The 8,473-nt window shown below is 43.0% G+C and overlaps 1 long non-coding RNA gene across 1 annotated transcript; it reads left to right on the forward strand.

The window, feature by feature from the left end:
• The first annotated feature begins 2,100 nt into the window (after positions 1-2,100).
• LOC138801649 (uncharacterized) lies at positions 2,101-4,561 on the forward strand. The gene is made up of 3 exons (XR_011364642.1): positions 2,101-2,169; positions 3,263-3,414; positions 4,255-4,561. It is a non-coding gene; the product is annotated as an uncharacterized lncRNA (long non-coding RNA).
• Positions 4,562-8,473: the final 3,912 nt, after the last annotated feature.

The following is an 8,473-nucleotide window of genomic DNA, read 5'->3' on the forward strand; positions in this document are numbered from 1 at the left end:
GTCGGTGGATTTGGAAACTCAGGACTGTATTTCCCAATGGCTTGAATGAAATTTTGAGTTATGCACCCTTTCTCTGACCGCTGCGCCCGGGAGTGGGTCTCGATTTTAATTTTAATATTTAAATTTTTATTGTATCTTTGTATTTTATTTTTTTCATTTTTTGGTTTTTAATAATCTATATTCTTTGATTTTTCTAGATTTTGTCATGTAATACTTGGCCATACCTGCCGCCTGCGAGTCCTTTCTATCTTTGCCATGCTTCGTTTGTTCATCGCATAGCCTCCCCATTTTTTCGACATAATGGGATCCATCTGACCCGATATTTCTACATGGACTTATTTGAGTGCTTCTGCACTTCTGTATTGGCTTGGACAGCTGACCATCATGGACGTTTGTATCATGGTTGTTTCGCATCACCCTTATTTATCTACTATTTCTTTTTTTTATATATCATTTATTATCTTTATGGTTTTTTCTTTTTCTACTGTTCACCCCTATATAATATATTACAATTTATTATATTATTTATCACCATTTATCATTTATCATTATTATATATATATTTTATTTTTTAATTTTTCTTTTGTATTACTCCCTATTTTGACTATTTATTATTATTTTCGGTTAATACGGTTAGAGTTGCCCATATTTGTGGTCTTGTTGTGTGCATTATTGATTCTAATTAGAATTGTTTTGTGCACATTTTTCACCTAGGGCGCCCCTCGCTGGTCACATATAGGATTAGATATTCTTGTTGAAATTGAGCTGTCATTATGCATCTATCTATTCTTTCTACCTATTGTATTTTTGGTATGCTTGGAAAAGGCACTTTGTGATGTACCTTTATAGTATTTATCACACATGTTTTCACATCACTCCTCTGATATGTGATGTTTATTTATCACTTTATCAGTAGGTGTGTTCTTTTTTGCACCACACGAGTGTTGCACATTTTTGCACTTTGCACTTTATCACTTATCACTTATTGTACTGTGTATTTTGTATATAGAATGTATATATTTTTAATCATATATATTATATATATATATATTTTTTTCTCACATTCGTTATTTCATGCCTATTTGCACTTATAGGTCCGGGTTCATAATCATGTTCTTCATGTTCTTCTTGTTCTTTTTGTTTCTTCTTCTTTTCTCTCTTGTCTTCCTTTCCTCCTTTCTTATATCTGCTTTTCATCAGCTCTTTCTGTTAATCACGTTGTGTATTTATATATATTTATTGTGGCCAGCGAGGTTTTATGTATAGTTATTTACACTTATAATTACATTCATTTTCATTCATTCATATTTATATTAATATAAGGTGTAGGTGTAGCGGTTGTGATGAATTCACTTCTCAATGTTTATTTATTTACTTATTTATTCATTCCTTCATTATATTTTTATATACTCTCTTTTTCACTTTTGTCCACTCTTTTACTATTATGTATATTCACATCATCTGTTCTGTGATCCACTATGGTATGTTTACTCCTTTAGTGATTATCATTATTGATTATTATTATGTATATTCACATCATCTGTTCTGTGATCCACTATGGTTTGTTTACTCCTTTAGTGATTATCATCATTATTGATTATTATTGTGTATTCACATCATCTGTTCTGTGATCCACTATGGTATGTTTACTCCTTTAGTGATTATCATTATTGATTATTATTGTATATTTACATCATCTGTTCTGTGATCCACTATGGTATGTTTACTCTTTTAGTGATTATCATTGATTATTATTGTGTTCATTAATTATCACCATTATCTATATGTTCTTTTACTTCCTCTTTTATATGCAGTCGTCCATTAGTATATCTTCATAAAGATTTTAATTATTTAGAGATGGCCCATAGATATGTTTGATCTTGCACTGGTTGTATTATACATTACATTATATTATTCTATACCGGCTATGTGTCTGTTTCGCCAGTAGATGGCAGCAGACTCTTCTCTTTCTTTCATGTTATCCTTACCTGCGTGACGCACATGCGCGCGGTTACGTTGTTTGCCTGCATCACAAGACCGGCGCGCGTCCGCGTCATACAGGTATCACATGTGACTAATGTGTCATGTGACCAGCTATTTGGACGTCATTACGTTGCGCCGCTAGCGCTGACGTCAGTCGCACCCGGAAGCAATGTTCCGACTTAGCAGGTAATTAGACTTAACGTGACACGCTACATGTGCGGGGCGGGTGGGTGATTGGTCTATCTAGTGGCACCTTAGGTATTTATAGTGCGACCCTCCAGCAGATAGGTACCCCTTGAAAAAGGCTACGCCGAAACGTGCGTTGGGGTGGGGGCCGCCGGTGGACACTTTGACTTCCATCATTTATGGTATGACACTCTAGTAGTTTTACACCTGCTTAGATCTATGAATTTTTTATAGCACTTTTTTGGCTTGTTTACTACAAAATCATCTATTCCTAGCTCTCCTTGTACTGCATCTAGCACTTTAGTCTACCATCTACTTATTTATTGTGTCCATCTGCAGCAGCCCCCTCACTGTATGTTTGTCGTTTTTAACATTTTGTCAGCCATGGTTCATTGTGTATTTATCTATTATTTTGTCATTGTATTGTAATTTTAACAATAAAATCTATATGTTGTAATATGTTAGAGGTTCAGTTGTTTTTTTATTGGTATTCAGTTTGCTACTAGAACCCGAAGTTCTTAACCTTATACTCATCCCCCATACATTAGAGCAGTACTGGTAGTGTCCTGTATGGTGGAGTTCTACAGACTTTATATATGTGTTATAAAGCAAATTATTAGCCAGATTATTGCTTGGTGAAATAAAGACAACGATAAACCGACTGATTGTTGCTTAAAAATCATTGGCTGCCAGCTAGGCATGGCTACGTGCGATAGTGATGCGCAGCCAACAGAATATCAGTTACATATACCTCTCTATGCTCGCCGGTGTCCTTCTAGCCTCTCCCCGATCACCACAGCTGTCGCTGCCATTGCTGAAGCTGTCTGTGTAATGACAGGCTGCTCAGCCAATCACTGGCCGTGATAAGCTAGGAGGAAACCGGGGAGCTTAGAGAGGTAAAGTATATACTTTATTATTTACTATATACAGCACTGACATCGCTGGCACTCCACGGACATCACTAACAATATATATAGTCCTTCGCCATCATCGAGCTGACAGGCTCGGTAAACGAGCACCAATCTAGGCTCTCCCTTACATTCAATGTTGTGCCTATAATATGACCCTAAGTTTGTTTTTTTTCCCTTTAAAGGGGTACTCCGGGCTAGCAGTATATAAAAGGCGCCGGTCTCTTACCTCCTCGGTTTCAACGTCACGTCTCAAGGCACAGCTCAGAACAGGAAGCGGCCGTGGGACAGGAGAACAGGGCGGCGCGATCCGGGACCCGGCGATGGAACCGGGGAGGTAAGTGACCGGCGCCTTCTATATCTACTCCGGCCACAGACTAAAAAAAGTACTAGCCCGGAGTACCCTTTTAAGAGGGAAGGTTTCTTAAAGGGATTGTTTTATACCAGACATTTCAAGATTTTAGGAAAGAAGAAGAAAAAATTTTCCCAACTGGAGAGTCTCTTCAATCTACAAATCTGTTGGGTTCCCGTAACCCGTTCTATATGGTTAGTAGCGTTGGGCTGGAACCAATGAGGAGAGATTGTTGCAGTCAGACAGTGGGTTACTAGGTTAGATGTAGAAAGGACGGGCTGCCCGGATGATCGTTAGATCGCCCAGGTGGTCCAATGAAGAGAGCAGTGGTCTGCTATTACACGGAGCGATGGTCAGCAGACTGCCGCTATCGGTATCGGGATTTTAGGTACTCTTTTAAATTAATGATCAGCCTTCTGATCGTTGATTTAAAAGATGACCTATTACATGAAATTATTATTGTCCAGAACGGCCGGTAATCGGCCAAGCATGGCCTGTAATCAATTAGTGTAATACAATGCTAAGAAGCACTCTATCCATTATCTCTTTATGCCTTCACTCCCCCACCAGGTATGCAGCAATGTCTTCCGTCTCTCCCTAGGTGTTCATGGATACATGACTGGGAACCTGTTTGGCCATTGTATCCCCAGAATGTTATCTCTTACCCCCAGGAAACCATCCAGATTGAGGCCTAGGGGCATTTTCTTGACCCTTACCCATCTCTAGATACCATCACAATACGGGGTCTTTTACACACGCAGATAAATCTCTTAATCGCTTGTGTAGCGAACGACAAGTGATTCTTGTTTTTCTTTTAAACAATAGGCGCCTAGATGAGAAGATACAAGTGGTTGATACAATGGTAATTGCGTATACTGTGAGCGACGAGGGATTACACTGAGAGACGTCAGAACGATTATCAACCATTTTGAGGTCGGCTGAACAGATGCCATCAACCACATCCAAGCAACTTTTTTGTTTGCGGTTTGATCATTGCTGCGTTTACACCAGAAGATTATCACTTCAATCGGAATGATTTGACGACTTTTTGCACAATCATAGTCCCGTGTAAAAGGCCCTTAAGTCTTTACAGTATTAGGCCATGTTCCCACTCTGTAAGGGTATGTGCACTCTGAGTAATTTAGATGGAAAGTCCGTTGCATAATCCGTCCCTTGCGCCCGCTCGCGGATAGCGGCAGGCGCGCGCATCTCCATTCGCGTCATAGACTCCATTCTATGCACGGGATTCCTTCCTCCGTCCAAAGAATGATCAAGTTCAGTCTTCGGACAGAGGAAGGAATCCGCCCGTGCATAGAATCGAGTCTATGACACGGGCTGATTACGTGGCAGACTTTCCGTCTAAATTACTCAGTGTGCACATACCCTAAGAGACCGGCCGTTCCATGCAGTACTGCAGTACCGGCCGGATGATCTTTACTGCCGCTGAATTCACCACTGCCCACAATAGAGCGTGTGGCCAGAGCTGCACGCTCCATTGTGTGAACTGACAAGGTTTTCTGCATGTCAGTTTCTTGCGGCGCCGCTAGGGATCCCGGCCAGAGTGTTTACCATGGCCAGGATTCCCTCAGTATTTTATTTTACATTTTGCCTATACACATGAAATAACGGTTTACCAAATTTTGTAAATGATATTTAAGGATATAGGTTTGTGTACGACCACCGATACAAGACTTGTGTCACCCAAAATATGTGATTGGCCAGGTTGTGTTTTCCCATCTCTGGTCAGCTGACTCAATCATTTGGCACACTGATTTAGCCTGGTATGTTACTGGTGGCATTGTTCATCCCACCACTGACTGATCAGCCGCATTGAGTTTGGGGATTGGTTTGGCCATTAGGAAATGATTAGGCAAGATTTCTAATGGTCTTATTTAGTGAAAAAGAGGTTTCTACTCTTCGGAGAGTTGTGTAGCAGCTGTATAACTGAGAGGAGAGCGTTCCATGCTATAATAAGGATTCTTGTTTCCTTTAGATTCCACCAGAGGTTATAGAAACCTTGGAAACTGGGATCCCTCTTGTTTGGTGTTTGGTGTGAAACAATAATTGTCCGTACTTGGCCGATTACTTGCTGTTCCGGACGATAATCTTTTGGTGTAATAGTTGATCGTGGTCTTTCAATGTTGACAAATCGCGATCATGTCAGTGAAGGTCTGCTTCTTGTCACTCCATGTAACTGGAGCACCGGCAGCAGACGCCACCACTGACTTCAATGGGCAGCCCAGGAATCTAAGGATTGTCCAGGCCGTCCCTCCTGCTGTTCCCCGTTTTTGAAGGACGACTGGCAAGTGACTTGACTTTTTCTGAAAGTTACAGCTATATATCCACTGTGATATTGTTAGGGATGTGATCTGACAGAACATGTATGTAACTGTGGCCCCACCTGGTGTCTCCGGACGCTTCTTTCTATAGTATGAGATAAAGGATATTTGTTATTTAAAGTCCTACTGCAGCCAACAACCCCCCAAACCGCTGGTACCATCTGTTTGAAGAGAGTTCTATTACACGGGCTGATGAAGGCCCGATCTATATTGTAAACTTGAGCTGATCTGCTAGATCGCCACTCATTTACTGGGCCTATTACATGGCCCAATAATCATTTAGCAAGGGCTGCTCCGACATTATTAGCGATGTCTGTGCAGCCCAAACAGTTAATACTTTACCTGCCCACGCTCCCTGCCTTCTCCTGTGCTTGACACAATCTGTCTGAGCTGAAAGGCTGCTCAGCCAATCACTGTCCATGGCGGTCCCGGCCAGTGATTGGCTGAGCAGCCTGTCAGCTTAGACAGGCTGCTCTGAAGCTGCTGTGCGCGGTGTCGGAACGCATACAGAGAACACCGGCAGGGCGGTATTAACAGCTGCTGCTGCCCTAGGCACTAAACCTAAAGACGTCCCACCACAGGATTAGTAGATTGGTAGGTAATAGCTCCAGGCATGACATTTAACACCGCCCCACCAGACCTGACCAACACCGCCATACTGTGACTGGATAACACCGCCATACCATACCAGACCTGACCAATACCACCATACTGTAAATGAATAACACTGTCATACCACACCTGACCAATACCGCCATACTGTGACTGGATAACACTGCCATACCACACCTGACCAATACCACCATACTGTGACTGGATAACACCACTATACCAGACCTGACCAATACCGCCATACTGTGACTGGATAACACTGCCACACCAGACCTTACCAATACCACCATACTGTGACTGGATAACACCGCCATACCAGACCTGACCAATACCGCCATACTGTGACTGGATAACACCATCATACCAGACCTGACCAGAACCACCATACTGTGACTGGATAACACTGCCATACCAGACCTGACCAATACCACCATACTGTGACTGGATAACACCATCATGCCAGTCTCCCTCACTGTACTCTGCAATCATGCCGTTGCCCCCTCCCCCCCCCCCCTGGCAAGTCAGAAAGGGAGGTAGGAGACTACAAAAAAATAAAAAATAAATAAAAAAAAGTTTTTTTCTTCCCCCTGCTCCCTGGTGCTGCCCCCCTGCAAGGTGCTGCCCTAGGCACCGGACCACGGGTGCCTAGTGGTAAATACGGCCCTGAACCCAGGGAGTGTGGGTAGATAATGTATTAACTGTTTGGGCAATTGCAGCCGATGATTTTACTTCTGGGCCTAAAAAAACAATCAGCCAGTGATTGTTTCATTGGTTGATCATTGTCTCTATTACAAATCGTCCGAATTGGGTGAGGTGTGCATACTGAAATCACTTTAAAGGGAACCATTCACCCCGTGGCCCCAGGCAGAAGCTGACATACAGTGACATAAAGGTCAATATACTTACCACATCGCTCCCGGTCCCGTCCCGGATCCCGTTGCTGACACAGAGAAATTGCTGATTCTTCTTCTCGCGCCCATTATGGTAATGAGCCGAGATGAGTCCAACTTCCATAGGAAATGACGGACAAGTCCAACTTATTCATGAGGTCCTCTTCTCGTCGCCGCCCATCCACGCCTCCTGGAACTTGATTGACGTCTTCAGTCTTCAGTCTTCTGCCGAATTCCCGTGCAGGCGCCGTTGCGATGGTCTCGTCACCTCTTCTGCGCCTGCGCGGTAAACAGGATACGTGCGCGAGACAATGGGCGCACGCGCAGTAAACAGTGAAGCTGCGGAGCGGCTTCAATTGTGAACTGTGCATGCGCCAAAAACGACCGTCACGGCGCCTGCGCGGGATCCGGCAAGAAGAAAGAAGACGAGGAGGAAGAAGACCCGGTGTCAATCAAGTGTCGGAGGTGGGGAGAAGGCTGGACTTCGGGCCCGGCGGCGCTCATTACCATAATGGGCGCGAGAAGAAGAATCAGAGATTTCTCCGTGTCAACAATGGGATCCGGGACGGGACCGGGAGCGATGTGGTAAGTATATTGACCTTTATGTCACTGTATGTCAGTTTCTACCTGGGGCCACGGGGTGAATGGTTCCCTTTAAGTCATCGGCACTGCCCATCCAAAGGGTCGGTTTTTCCAGCTGGCGTTATCCAGGCCAGTTACCTGCACTTTATAGTATGAGATGTGATATTCTAGATGATTCTCTATAGGGGTCACTCAGGATCATCCAATGTGAATGAAGTTTCATCAAAAAACAACAAAAAAGTTTTATTTCCGGATAATTATAATTAAGTCAATTTAGAGGCTCCTGTTTCCATCTGACAGAACCTCATGATCTGACTAGATGTTATATACAGTACTTTTCATATAATATACATAATTGTACATTATACATACGCGGCAACATTATGGGGCTTACATAGATGAGACGTATGTACGGGGATCTGCCCAGTCTTTCTAGACTTCACATCCTTAAAGACATCTCGGGTACATACAAGTTCATGGATTTCCAGTGATGATCATAGAAGAGTGAGAAACATCATGTAGAACATCATGGTGAGGTGCACCGACCTTCAGGTGGAGCTGGATACAATGGTGGACTATCTGATGACAGTGCTTGTAGTGGTGATTATGTGGTTGGTTGAA

This window comes from Dendropsophus ebraccatus, chromosome 9 (genome assembly GCF_027789765.1).
Source record: "Dendropsophus ebraccatus isolate aDenEbr1 chromosome 9, aDenEbr1.pat, whole genome shotgun sequence".
Lineage (NCBI taxonomy): Eukaryota > Metazoa > Chordata > Amphibia > Anura > Hylidae > Dendropsophus > Dendropsophus ebraccatus.